This window comes from Cyprinus carpio, chromosome B19, assembly GCF_018340385.1.
Source record: "Cyprinus carpio isolate SPL01 chromosome B19, ASM1834038v1, whole genome shotgun sequence".
In the NCBI taxonomy this organism is placed as follows: Eukaryota; Metazoa; Chordata; class Actinopteri; order Cypriniformes; family Cyprinidae; genus Cyprinus; species Cyprinus carpio.
Genome location: NC_056615.1, coordinates 22,259,815 through 22,274,041, shown reverse-complemented (window position 1 = coordinate 22,274,041; position 14,227 = coordinate 22,259,815). Strand labels below are relative to the sequence as shown.

Sequence of the window (14,227 nt, the reverse complement as noted above, 5' to 3'; positions counted from 1 at the left end):
ATCATTACTCCAGTCTTCAGTGTCACATGATCTTCAGAAATCATTCTAATATGCTGATTTGCTGGCCTATTATTAGTGCCCAATCATAAATAATTGTTGTTATTATTTTTGCTGATTAATATTTTGCACAAACCATAATACTTTTTTTTCAGGATTCTTTGAATAGAAAGTTTATACATGTTTTTTACTCTTTGATCAATTTAAAGAATCCTTGCAGAATAAATCAATTTAGTTTTTATTTCTTTTTAGGAAGGCTAATAGCTGAAACTTTCATAATATTGTTTCCCTTGCCTAAATTAAAAAAATTTAGAACCCGCAAATTTAGAGTGCAGAGTCAGACATATATTGTATTTTTTTAGCTATACATATATTGGTCTCTGCACCTAAAGCTGGTAGAGTGTGGTCAATGCATTTATTAAAAAAATTGCACTTACCCAAAAAATGTTTCCACAAAAATGTTAAGCAGCTAAAACTCAACATTAATAGTAATCAGCAATCATGCTGAAAATTCAGCTTTGCATCACAAGAATTAATTACATTTTAACATATATTCAAAATGAACAACAACAAAAAAATATGTAATATTTCATAATGATACATTTTTCATCAAATAAATACAGCCTTAGTGAGCATAAGAGACTTCTTTCAAAAACATGGTACATATAATCACGCACATGCACACACACACACACACACAAAATAATAAAGTCTCATACAACTTCCAGTGTGGATGTAATAAACTGTCCACTTCAAGTTTCCCTCAAATCTCAAACCCAACTTCCAATATCTGCTATAGAATGAAAACTCATATGAGGTACATGGATCTCATCACAGACTTAGCAATGAAGTACAGTTGTTGCGTAGTTCTAAGAGCACTGGCCATCAATCTCTGTGGTCACAGGGCCACAAATCACTATGATTGGTTAGTGTGGATATTAAGGTGTGCAATTACAGAGGGAAAGTGTACGGTTTCACAACACTGACAATAAGAAAGAGAAAGGTGGGTGCTTGGTTACAAAATACCTTGGTAAAAAAAACCTTGGCCTGGACCCAAGCCTGAGAGAATTTTATAGAGAATATTATAGAAAATTTGTGGTGGACTCTTTTGACTCGGACCAGTAAGCATTCATCTAGCAACCACTCAGAATACCTAAGAAACTTCATAGCAATACATTGGCAAACGCACACAACTCCTTGGCATCATGACTGCTAGATTTGCAAGGGTACCACTCAATTTTTTCCCCCCAGAAAGTGCAAAAATCAAGCTTTTGATATTGATATCATATATTCTAAAATTTATACTACTCAAATTTCACATGCTTTAAGTAAAATCAGACATTTTAACATGCTAACTTTTTAAAATGTTTGGAAAAAAACTATATATATATATATATAATATTTTTTAAATACAGGTCATTTTAAACTGAAACACACACACACAAAAAAAAAACTAACAAAACAACTAAAACAGAATTTACAATTAAATAAATAAACCTAATGATATTTAAAATGAACAAAAAATGAATAAAAATGTACAAAAGTACACACAATTCACTATATAAAATTTAAATTAATATTAATATTAAAAATTAAAATAATATTAAACTGAAAACTGATCATATAAAAAAATAAAAGCTTATTCAAAATAGTAACAAAAACTTTAATAGTATATAAATAATGCTAAAATAACAGTGATCCTGATATTATCTCATTTCAATATCAGGTCAATACTATAATTTAAAAAAATAAACTACATTTACAAAAATAAACTATAACAAACAATTTACAAGAATTAAAAAAAAAAATTACTGCAAAAACTATAAATAAAATAAAAGTGCTGTATATATAAACACACACAGACTTTCTGAATAAAGCTCTATTTCATGCAGTTAAAGGTGGCTGACAGAAGCACAAGTGAGCTCCCACCTCGTCCCTGTCTCCCTCTCCCAGCATCCCCGGCAATGCCACTGTTACCATGGAGAAAGTCACCACCTGATTTGAGGTCATCTCAAGAGCATATGAAAAAGCTCTCTCCCTCTTTCTCAAATCGATTCAAATGATAAAGGCAGGAAAAAGACATATTTCTGAACAGACTTCTACAACAACATCTCCCCATCTCATTTTATTACACATTTACATTTTCCTTTCACAACACCTGGCTTCACCACAAAAAGACAAACCCAACTACCACCAACAACAGCAATTAAAGTCACTCCGGCAGCACATAATAACAGCGATGCAGCGTGAATGAATCACACCTGATGTGCACGCACACATTTCCATCCCAAACATACACACATGCAGCTGTGTGTACATACATTCATCCTCAGTCCAGCATGCAAACACACACACACCGGTGCATTATGTAAACAGAGCCACCTGGATCAGACAGACAACATCTACTACTCACCACGTACTCCATGGTGCCTTTGGGCCTCTGGAAGGATATCCTCCGCACATCTTTCCTCTCCAGCACACTCTTTTTCTGCCCGGTGTCTGAAAGTAAACAAGGGAGAGCGCGGGTTATGCTAGTCATGGTCCTCCTCTCTCTTCTCATCTCCTCTGTGCTCTGCTCGGTCTTGCCCCCCCCAACCCTTGTGTGTGTTCATCCGTTAGCACCAGTCACGGAGCGAGAGAGAGAGAGAGAGGGTGCTTGCTGTTAGTCCGCCTGCCCGCTCCGCTCACAGGGGAGTGGCTCTCGGCTCTCGCTGCCACTGCCATGCAGGTCACTGTGTGCTTGGATATACCTCTCCAGCTCACTCTACTGGGACAGCAGGCTTAGCTGTGAGTCTAAGTGTCCTTGTGACAAGAAAATGCCATTAAGCAGTGGAGATGTTTTGTGAATGGGTTATAAATGTCATTTTTATGAGCATACTTAAGTGGGGATCTACTGTGTGCTCTGTGCCAGGACCAATTTGCACTATTAACTAGCTGCTTATTATTAGCATGCTTATTATTAACATATTGGCTGTTTATTAGTACTTATAAAGCACATATTCTGCATGACCATATTCTATATTCCTAATCCTACCCAATAACTTAACTTAACAACTACCTCAATACTAAATATCAATAAGCAGCAAATTAGCTGTTTACTGAGGCAAAAGTTGTAGTTAATGGTTTGTTAATAGCAATAACTGGACCTTAAAATAAAGTGTGACCAAATGTAAAAGAATAAAATATGCAAATGTTATAATAAAATATGGATATCTCTTGTCCAAATATAACTCCAATTTTGTTTCAACTAAAATCCATCATAAAAACATGGATAACTACATTAAATATTAAAGTTTAACTATATTAAAGTCTAAACAAATAACTTTCATTGTGCATAATTTTCAATCAAGATGTAATTTTCTCAAATTAAGCAAATATTTAACTGTATTTTGTAAATCTAAAATGCAATAAGAATAAATTAACTAGTTGAGTGTGGAAAGTGTGTTTTAAGAGAGTTTGTTTTCTAACAGAATTTATTTTGCAAACACCACAGGAAGGAAAGTGACCAATGTTGAAGAAATACTATATATATATATATCAACATTAACATATTATGAGTGTTGAAAGGTTTTGTTTTTTTTTTTTTTTGTAAACGGTAATGGTAATTTTTTTTTTTTTTTGAAGGACAGCATTTATTTGAAATGTTTTTTGTAACATTATAAATGTCCTTACTTTCACTTTTAATTGATGCAATGCATCCTTGCACAATAAAAGTATCAATTTCTTAAAAAAAAAAAAAAAATCCTATACTGACCCAAAATTTTGAACAGTAGTGTATACCGAAACCTGAATTTTTAGCTGATGCAAGCAGCCCACAAACACTGGCCTAAAGGACAACTGACAGCAAATCAGTCCAGATAGCCCCTTTACTATCTCAGCACAACAAATCATGCTCTCAGCCTCTTATTATCTTGGCACCTCCGGCCATGACAGGATATTTTTAGAAGCAGGTTCCCAACAGTGGCGGAAATGGCTCCCTGACTGATACCCGTGAGCAGATGCCTTCACAGACGCTTACCGACGGGAGTGAAAGGTCTTTGGGTGAGAATGGACATGTCCACTGTGGCACGGGCTTCCTGCAGAGTTTAATTTCAATTCACCCCAGACAAACTAATCAGACTCATCTGGAAAATTATAAGGTGGCAGGGTTAGAACTAGATCTTTAGATCCTGATTGTCTTTAGCCAGGATCTGAATTTTCAAACCAAACTGACCTTGAAGGAACATAAGAATGAACCAATGCTGTCCCATTTTCTTAAAATAATAGGTAAACTGCAAATGGCAAGTTATTTAAAAGGAAATCATCACTTCTATCACTTGTTACATATTCATGAAATAAGACAGAACATCTAACTATGGTGAGTGTGCATAAACTCATTCGCATTAAAAGTCTATATACCTTACAACTGGCTGGCCTCAACTGGTTCTTCGTTATTCAAAGATTAAAGGAAGCTGGAGTGCCAATTAAAGGCATTCTTCCTCTGTGTAAGCCTGGGGTAAAGACAGCCTACCAGGACTGTTCGAAATGCCAGCTGCACACTTCAACACAAATGAGACTCCAGGGACTCCTCTGTCAAAGTACCATAGCTAGAGGCTGGGAGATGCTGAAGATAAAGCTTTCACATTAAACGCGACACATGCAGGCCAATTTATTCTGTGGTGTCCCTTGTGTCCCACAAATGCCCCATCATAATGAAACTGCAAGGGCCAGCAGTTTAAGCTGAGCATTAAAGGGACCAGATATTGAAAATGGGCATTTACTTGCTCTTTTGAAATAAACGGGTTCAGTGCACCATTTGGACACTAAACTGCCTTTCAAGACCTTGAATACTAAAGGATGTGATATACTTGTGATATACTTGAGGCTAAGTTCTTTTTCGTTCTTTGCTTAGGGGTAAAAAGAAGTTTAAAATACCAATGCAGCATTATTAGTGAACATATTAGTTTAAATTTGTCCTGTGCCCTTTCCACTAAGTTACATAATAAAAACACAACAAAAATGACAGTGGTGAGAAAACGGCAGTTAAGAAAGCATCTGATAATGGCGATGTGGATATGCTTGAATGAGCTCTACCATTCACACTCCAGTCAAGTTATGTGGTGTTTATTAACACTTCATACAATGGATTGCTTTAAAGCAAATAGCTTTACATTGCTAAATATGAAAAAACAGTGTATGTGTCAGACTTTTGGACCTGCTTTGCCCCTGTAGTCCTTCTTGTGTTTCCTTATTTGGTCTTGTTCCTGTCCTCATTCAGTCTTATTAGTTTAATCATCCCATGCACCTGTGTTTCCCCAATCATCCCCTGTATTTAAGTCCTAGACTGTGCAGTCTGCCTTGGTCGGGTCTACTTGTTGTCTATGTGTGTTGGTCAAGCTCCTGATGTGGATTATTCCCAGTGTTTCCTTGATTAAAGACTGTTAAACTTTTCCTTGTGACTCCAGCGTGTTCCCTGAACAGCATTACTTGACAAAATGTGTCACTTTTAATTAGAACTACAACTTCAATTTATACTATTAAGCAGTTCTGCAGTGCATTCATGTTTTCACTCATGTCTGACCTCAGATTAAACAGTTGAAATAAACCAGAGAAGATTTCCATCAAAGAAGGCAGAGCCTCAGACCACACCTACCCATTACATACAGTTATTGCTATATAGACCAATGGTAGTTTGAAGGTGTTTACCAGCTAGAGTGAACATTACAGAAGTTTTGCATTGGCCATTTCAAACTCCCAAAACAAACTCCAAACAAACTTCATTTTGGACTGTTTTTGTCTGAAATGACGTGACACCAGTTTGTTCTTTGTTTTTTCTTGAGGTAAATAGAGTCGCCAATTCAAATCCACATGCTGAACAAAAAAAAAAGAAAAAGACACATTTTCACAACAATACTGTTACATGACTTTAGAAGTCTTGGAATATGGTGCACAGGTCATATTAACTGAATTATTTGGAACTTTTTTAATGGAAATGACCAAATTGTTGTGAAATCCATTCATTTCAATAGTCACACAATCTGGAATTTCAAGTGAGAGTGAAATATTTCCTGCAGATTTTGTGTCATTGACCAACAATACATTTCTTAGTTTGAAAGTGACTACTGTGTAAGCTGTTCTTCATACATTGTTCCTGCCTTGTGTCTACTTTCTTATCCGTGAAAATTCTAATGAAATTTCACTCATATGACCGGGCTTTCAAAAATTACAAAAATTCTATATTAAAAATTGATGCATGTCTTCTTGGAATTACATGACCATTTTATTCTTAACTATTACTCATAGAAAAATAACTGGTCTCACTAAAATAAGAGAATTGATGCCTTTTATTTTACCAATATGCATTGTGTCAGGGTGACAAATGTGATTATCTAAAGGAAAAATATGGTTGTGATGAGTGGGGCGGAGCCGAGAGCCGTGGGAACGGAGCGAGGCCGGTGGAGTATTTGAAAATGAGCGACACCTGCACCACTCACCGGTCTCGAGTCCCACAGAGGAGCTCCAGAAGGATAAGAGGAGGAGTAACGACAGTAAAGGACAAGAGAGGACCAGGCCTGGGTTTTATTTTGTGTTTTGGTTCTGTTTGTGCGCGACAGTCGTCCACGAGGGGCTGTCACGCTATTTTGTGTTTATTTTATTATTAAAGTTTGTATTTAAATGTTCACCAGTTCCCGCCTCCTTCTTCCCGATTTACAAACATTGTTACAATGGTCATCTTAAAAAAGGCAGAGTAAGAAATATATTTCTAAAAAGAGATTTGTTTGCATATGCACTCAGGATGGCAGCATTTGTTCTCTTGCAGTGAGATTCACCAGAGACAAAAGCAGAGAGGGCTTGAAAAGTGTTTAGGTCAGCTGTGAGAACCACCAACTCAGCAGTCTTCCGTCTCCTCCCATCACCTGTCACATTACAGGAAAGAGGAGCAGGACTCCTGAGTCATTACATGGATTTATAAACTGCTGTCAGTCAAAGTGTCTGTCACTCCCTTCCCTCCTGGGTTGAACGAGTTACTCACATCAACTCGTACTTGAGTGCCTCTACAACTTTTTAACTGATTTAGGAGTGGAGATTCATTCTTTTTGAAAAGCAATAGAAAAATTAATTATGAAATAGTGATGGGACTATTTTATCAATATTATTTCATTTTATTTTTAAGACTATGTTGGTTTAATTTCAACACAATTTGCTTTAATTGTGCAAACTTTAAAAAGGGGAAAATTGATTTTAAAAAGGTTTTTTTTGGTTTAAAAAAAATTTAAAAAAAACCAGTGAGAATGTGACGTGTTAAATTAAAATGTTACCAAACATCTGAAATGGTATTTACCAAATCTTTCCATCTTTTACACATTTGCACAACTGTTTTAGAAATCAGTTGGCATGTTGTAAAGTGGGACGGTACACCAGCAACAAAACAGCCAGCCTGGAATCAGTATAAATCACATTTAGTGAATCAACCAATGAGAAATGAGTCCAGTGGCAAGTTTAGATTTGTGATAGAAAAAGCTTCATATATTGAGTCAAATTATCCTATATAGCGGCCTGACTTTGCTTCCACAATAAATCTGTGATATATGCCATGTTATCTGCAAAACAACATTCAAAATGCATCGTTTAAACAGCTCAACTACACATACAGCTACATCAACAAAAATGAATGAAGGAAATCAAAAAAGCACTCCAAAATGACAAGACAAGCACTTTCATTTGTGTTATTCTGCTTTAGACCGCTCAGTTTAAGTAACCTTGGAGACTTGAAACTTGATTTGACAGCTGGCACAATGCCTGGTAAAAGAAGGCCACATTTACCTCTATCACAAGACAACTCAACCACAAGCAGCTGTGTCCATGCTTTGCTTTTGCTATTTATTTTTATATTAGTTTATTTAATGATGCAATAATAATAAAAAATGTAAACATTAAAACTATACAATTAATACTTATTATAAAGCTGAAAAATACAAGTTTCATTCAAAATTTCTTATTCATTAATCTGCATTGTTTACATTTCAGTAATGTGTTACCTATAGTGAATATACTGCAAGTTTAAAACACCCTCTGCAGGCTCATCTCAGTAGTGTCTGCAAATGCAGGTAAAACTTAGAATTTTACAGGAACTGGTCAAGTTTGTAAGCTTTCACAATATCATCCAAAAAGAAAACAAATAAATGTCATATTTTTAAAGACATTTACTGTAGATTGATTACTGGCAAGTAACACTTGCAATTTCCATCAACTCTATTTTAGTGTTTTTCTACGGGAGTTCTGCATCCATTGCACTTCACTTGAGAAGATTTGTTTGTGTGAGCGTGTATGTGTGCATGTTTGTGAGGGAGCCACATAGAGGTAACGGTTCAATCTCCATGCACACAGCTGTAAAAGGCTTTAAGAGCAAAGATTGCTGCACTGTACTTTTTCTTTAACCCCTGATGGTTCTGAAAACAGACAGAAAGCATCCAGGAAACAAATATACTGATTGCATCCATTAGATCCAAGAGCAATATTTAAGAACAAGGACAAATTTTATAAAGCCTCTGGGAAAAGTCCCATATTTAAGTTACACTGATAAAACATTTATAAAAAGCATTTATATAAACTCAGATGTGATACTGTTTAAGACGGCGAAAAAATCACCATGATTAACAGCCTAATTAGTCTGACTTAAGGCATCTAGTAAACTATAAACGGGAGGGGTTTTGTCAAAGGGCTTTGATTAAAAGATTTTCTCAGCAGACAGTTAATTGGGAGACATGCCCGAGTGCTGGAGAACTAATAGCAGAGCTGCATCATCAGTCCCACGAGACTGAACTGAAGCCTCAGGCTGGCATCAACCCTGCCCTGCAGGTAACAATAAGAAACATTAGCCGTAATGGAAGCAATGCTGGGATGTCACAAAATACCTCCAGTATCTGTCCTTTGGGAAAAATCTTGTTGAAAAAGTCATTACTAGATGCTCACAAGGTTAACCTAGCTGTGGCTGTCTGGGTATGAAACTACACAAAATGCATGCTTACATGCTCACCTGAGGGATTGAGTGCATTTATTCACCTTAAACACTCCTAAAATGGGCTTTAGTAAGTTTGATGCATCATGGCTATTTGTAGTCGTGCTCAAGACATCAGAAGCTGTTTGAAAAGAGCTTGAAAGAGCAAGACTAGTGGAAACTCAAAGTTCAATATTGCAGATGTTCTTGCTATTTCAGTGCATTATTTATCGTTAGCAACTTTGCAAAAATGTTGTTCTGCAAGTAGCTTTTAAACTGTCTTCAGAGCTTCACATGAGCTAGGGAAAAAAAACAAAGGGGTTTTACTTTACAGCCCAACTAGATTGTCCACCATGTTGGAATTTAAAACTGTATTGTTTTCTTTAGACCAATCACCACAAAAGACTAGAATTTTTCGTTTTTGAGAACCTCATTATTACACCCAAGTGAAACTGTTCGTTAAAAAGCAAAACTGGAAGTGAGGTTTTTTTGTTGTTGTATTTTTTTTTTTTTTTTTTTAGATTTCAAATAAAAAAATTAGAAACATTTGATAAAATTTGATTGAATAGGCAATTACAAAGATTTTACACTGACTTTTTCAATGGTTTTGGGTGGCTTTGTTTAAATTTATTGAAATTATTAAGAATTGTTGAGTTAAGTTGATTTAAATTGATAGTAAGGGAATTTTTAAGTGTTTTAAACAGCTACCATTTCACATAAATCCTGTTCTTTTTTACCTTTATATTTATCAAAGAATCCTGAAAAAAAAATTATCAAATGTATCATGTTATCATGTATCATGTTTCCACAAAAAGACTAAGCAACTGTTTTCAACATTGTTAATAATAGGAATAAATGTTGAGCAGCAAGTCAGCATATTAGAATGATTTCGGAAGGATCATGTGACACTGAAGGCTGGAGTAATGATACTGAAAATTCAGCTTTGCATCACAGGAATAAATTACATTTTAAATTATTTTAAAACAGAAACATTTTTAAATTCTGTTTTTACTGTATGTGAGTATAAGAGACTTTCAAATATATTTAAGAATCTTACTAACCCCAAACTTTTAAATGGTAGGGTATATCTTTCAAAAAGATTATAAGACTGAACATAACCCATCTGAAATGGCCAAATTCATCAGGATGCTAAGTCAGAGTTACAATGTGTTTATTATGGTTACTGCAAGGGTTCTGTGTCTGAGACTAGTGCACCTACTGCAACCTAAGAGTAATTACTCTGTGGGTGTGGGTGTGTGTGTATGTGGAGGTCCACAGAGGGATGAGATCCTCTTTTCTCCTCCAATTACAGTCTCAAAGGTATCTGTTTTCCTCTTACAGCAGAGCCACACAGCCAGTTCCTGTGCCAACACTGGATTAAGCAAAACTAATAAGTCTCACTGGACTATTCCTTTCCATTGTCCATTGTTAGACAGTGTTAATGTTGTTCGATTTGGACTAGATGGGGATCCTTCTCTAAGATCTTTTCTAATGCACCATAACACGTTCAGTAAGTAATTCTACACCCTAAAATCATTAATTAATTATAATTAGATCAAAAGCATACTACAAATACATTGTACGTTTAATATTAAAAATAATACAAAAATTATTAAAATTATAAAAAATACAACAGAAATAATCAAATAATAAATAATAACCTAATATAGGCTGTTTTGCTCAGGAAGCCACAGGAAACATAAATCTGTTCCTAAAGAATGGATTGGAGCATAATAAAACTAGGCAGAAAGGTTAGTGAAGAAGACCTCACACACCTATGGTATACCCTCGCTTGAGCTCTCCACGTCGAGGACTACGAGCCTTTTGGATGTTAGTGGTATTGATCTCCTTTTCTTCACGTATGGCTGATCTTGCCACATTCTGTATGAGGGGCGACGCCAGTAGGTCTTTGACGAGAGAACCAGCATAACCCTCATCAGGGATGTCCACTGACTGGGACTTCTTCTTCAACCTAGAATGAATAATGGGGGGAAATGCATTAAATTTAAAAGACAATTTCTGCAATAAAATCATTTTATTCTAATTTTGTAAATAAAAATATTATAAATAAATCAAATTTTTGTTTATTTATTTGTTTATTTATTTATTTATGCATGCATGCATACTATTCAAAAGTCTGGGGTTTTAATTTTTTAATAATGAATGGATAAATAAATAAATAAATTTAATTAATTTCTGGAAAAATCAATTCAAATAAATAAATCAGTAAATCAGTAGAAATAAATAAATAGGAAACTGTATTCCCAGTTACACAAATATTAAGCAGCACTATTTTCAACATTAATAATATTAAGAAATGTATCCTGAGCATTAAATCAACATATTAGAATGTAGTGGAGTAATGAAGTAATGATGCTGAAAATTCAGCTTTGTTAAAATAGGAATAATTTACATTTTAAAATATATTAAAATATAAGACATTTGTTTTAATAATAATTATTATTATTTTATTTTTAATTCAAAATCTATTTTTTACTCATGTTTTAATGTCTCTATACAAACACAGCATCATGCATTTTTGCTGAAACACCACACAAAATCAATACATATTGTATTCTGCTTAATTTGCAGAGTGCTTAAAGTATAGCACAGAGAAAGCATTTTTAATGACTTTGTCCCTGACAGTTCTTTTGGAGATGCTGCAGTAAAGGAGGAAGCCGAAGGCCAATGGCTACAGACAGCACTAATGATGGAGACAGACAGTCAGCCCTGTCCAGATGAACTGACCTAGATTCAGAGAGAACAGTCAAAAGACTCACACTCACTCTTTCACCCGAGCAATGAGCTCAACGCATAAAACTGCAGGACAATAGAAAGCATAATACTTCTAAGACGATTTTATAGGTCCTTTTAGGAATTAACCAACCTTGATATCTCCAACTCATGTTCAAGCTCAAAACTAATTCTGAGAACTTTGATATCAATATTGATTAGTGACACGGTAATGACAATAAACACTGGCAAACTAAAGCAGGTTGCTAAAGGATATTGCTGTTGACATTGGTAAGGAGGGCTTCATTCTCACGACTAAATCACCTGCTTTTATTGTCCCATAGGGAAACATTAAGATGCCATAAATCTGTGCTGAACTTATCAGCTAATGGACTCGCTCTCATTTACAACAGGCAATTGTCACGGTAAACGTGAAACTGCTCACCAGAAGCATTCTACATGTCAACAGCATTCAAGCTTTATCTAAGAGTTCATCAGCAACACCCAGGTAGTTCATCTGCAGAACTGCCTACTGTAAACTGATTCGAGAACTACCAAAACCAACAAAAGAAACTAAACAGCTACCTTACATGAAAAAAAGGATACTGAAAAAGGACACTGAAAGGATAGTTTCAGGGTTCCTATACATCTTTTCACCAATGGATTTCCATGACTTGTCCTGTCATTTGAGATTGAAACTAGATTTTTTTCACAATTTTATATCAGTTGCATCCACTAAAAACTTGTGTGGTGAAGTCACTTTCTAAAACTTCCTAACATGTCCCAGCTTATCCATGATCAAAAGAATGCAGTTACTTGTAAGACTAATGTTATTTCTGTTTTTGTTATTATTTTATTTATTTAACTATTTATCTATCACGAAGCAACAAATGTAAAACTGGTGTAGAGTTTTCTTTTTCACTCAGAAATTGCAAGTAAATTTAAAAATTAATAAATTGCAAAGAAACAGCAAGTAATTAAACCGAAATTCTAAGGTAGAAAAACTGAAATTGTATTTTCTTGTAAAACATACTCCAATAATCTTTGTTAAGGGTCTCATTCATAAAACAAATCTGAGTAAATTGCTTGAAAAACACTTCTTGCATGTAAATTGTTGCATTGATCGAGCAACAATTAACAAGGTTTTTTTTTTCTTTTCACATTCACACATATTTGTCCTGCAAATGAAACTACCAGTTATCATTCATAATATGTCTGCATCAGCATGGAACACGTTTAAAGAAGGGGAGAAAAAAAAAGCATTAATAGAGATTATGACAGATTTTAAGCTGCTCAAACTCCTGCTGACAAAAACTCCTTAAATATTACATAACAGCAGCAGGTGTTAGATCGATACCCTACGGGCGCTGGTCTTATTAGACAGTAAATAGTATTACTATTCTGATTTATACATCATCTAAATATCTTGTTATATCTTCAGCCAAATGCAAGTAGAACTTAAGAGCCTATAAAGGCATATCAAGATTTTTTCAGATTTTTCCCACTCATAATTTGACAGACTCACAAAATAAGGTATCTGCATGGCAACATCCTCTTCGCAATCGCCAATGCAATACAATGTCAACAAAAGACAACAGATGCAAAGCAGATGTATGTCTTTGTAATGAAATCATTAAATCCAGCAGTGAGCTTGTAATTGCACAGGCCTGATGATAATATGAGGAATATTAAATATTCACATTCTGTGCCTATAAGTCTAAGTCTGGAACTGGGTCACTGTTGAATATGTTGTACAAAAACAAACACTAACAAAAAGAAAAAGACTACTTGGGAGATGTCTGTTTTCACAAGCCAGGACGGAAATGCAGAGTTGAATCTAAAATAGCAGAAGAAATAAATATTTCTGCAACAAATAAGATAACTTCACTGGAGCACTGCCATAAATAGAGAGATTGCAACCAAATGCAGCAAATTCATTTACATGACTTGGCTTTACATTACTTTTTTCATGTGCAATGGTCAATTTTAGATACACATTTATCATGACTTGGCCTTAGCCTTCAACTTTAAGGCCCATTTACACCAAAGACGATAACTAACAAGGTAACGATAAAGATATAGTTCTAAAAATCGTTCTCAATATTTAAGAACAGCACCACAACTATAATGATAAAGACAAAGAGAAACGATATAATTGGAATCATTTTCAGAATGAGTTTTCCCAGCTGATGATTGATACAAACATTGACAGCCAATCAGAATCCATCCTGCTATAACGAGCTCGAGAATTTAAAGAGACAGATAAACGTGCGCTTCGAATAAACAGACGATATCGTTCGCTGGTGAGGGCGCTAACATCGTTATCTTTATAGTTATCGTTCTTGGTGTGAACGGGTCTTTAGCCTTGTTAATGAGGCTGTAGTACTGCTATAGTAAAGCAGTGTATGTTAAAGACAACCTGGTCTCATGACAAAAACATACCTGCGAGACGCAAAATATGTACCAATAAGTACATATCACTGCAGTTTCCAAAAGAAATGAACACTAGACGTGGTAAAA

The 14,227-nt window shown here is 35.0% G+C and overlaps 1 pseudogene; it reads right to left on the bottom strand.

Moving 5' to 3' along the window:
* Nucleotides 1-14,227, bottom strand: part of LOC109054086 — a 46,437-nt pseudogene that overhangs the window by 21,809 nt on the left and 10,401 nt on the right.